We start from the raw sequence: 1401 nt of genomic DNA on the forward strand, positions 1-1401 counted from the left end.
AGCTTCCTTATTTATCATAGCCTGCCTAACATCTTTATCCAAGACTGCAATTGAATCTATTGTACTTCGTCCTTTCCTGAAGCCATTCTGATAGTTCACGAAAAATCTTCTATCCTCCAAATAAAACACCAGCCTGATAGTCACCATCCTTTCCATTACTTAGCATACAACAGATGTTAGAGCAATGGGTCTATATGACGAAGGAGAGGAGGAGTCTTTACCAGGTTTCCGTATTGGTTTCACACTGGCACGTTTCCAGGACTCTGGTATTTTTCCTGCCTCCCAAATATAGTTAAACAAAACCAATAGCTCGTGTTTTGTCCCTCCATCCAAATGTTTCAACATTTGATAATTAATTCTATCCTGACCTGGTGCAGTATTTTCCCCTACACGAATCGCATCCTCCAGTTCTCTCATAGAAAAATATAAGTTATACGAAACATTTGAGACTAAATCTCCTGAACAGAACTGACACCATCTTCCATCAAAGTTCGTCTTGACTCCAGAACATCCCCCCCCCCACAGAATCGTGAACATCCTTGAAAACTCAACAAACATCTCAGCTTTATCCTTATTGTGAACTGCTTCTCGTTGCCCATCACTCAATACTGGTATTTTCATCGACACCACTTTTCCAGCCATTCTGTGAATCTTTTTGCAGAGCTGTACCACAGGAGTCTCAGGTCCGAAAGTACTACAAAACTGTCTCCAATAAGTCTTTTAATAATTTTCCTTGCCAAAGCTCTACACTTCTTAAATTCAATAACATTTTCAAGGGTCAGAAATTTCTGAACATTCCTAAAAACAACCTGTCTTCTTTTGATTTTGGGCGCAGTCAGTGAGCAGTGCCGGCAAAACGCTCCTCTTCCTATTGGCTGAGAGAGAGTGGGTAAAAACCAACTGTGTAAGGGAAAGAGGTGCACCAGTCACAGGGATTGTTTTCTTTAGTGGCAGACTTTTTAGGCTCGCTTCTCACTTGTTGTTCTTTTTAAATTTGGCTGTGTAGCAGGATGAAATGCAGCACCTGCTACACAGGTGTTGGCAATCCAGGGGATTGAAAAGGGGTGTGGTGGAGCCAATTAAAGGCAGAGTTGCTTTGTGCTTGCACACTGCACTCTGACGAGGGGACGCCGCACTGTGCTACAGGTTCCAGGCCCAGTCAGTGGTGCACCTGAAACCTGGTGTATGGACCTGTAGCACCAGGATCCCCTCTCCACTGCACCCGGAGAGCATGTGATTTGGCAGGACAGACGGGTCAGACCGTGAGCCCCTGCTGCTTTGCCTGGTTTGCCTTGCTTGGTGTCACGCCGCCTTGCTTGGCTTAGCTCTTGGTCAACTGATTTTATAATAGTTTTTAATCGTTTGCTCGGTTATGATTGATCTTGACTGGCCTCCACTTGG

The sequence above is a fragment of the Oryzias melastigma genome, linkage group LG1, assembly GCF_002922805.2.
Source record: "Oryzias melastigma strain HK-1 linkage group LG1, ASM292280v2, whole genome shotgun sequence".
Lineage (NCBI taxonomy): Eukaryota > Metazoa > Chordata > Actinopteri > Beloniformes > Adrianichthyidae > Oryzias > Oryzias melastigma.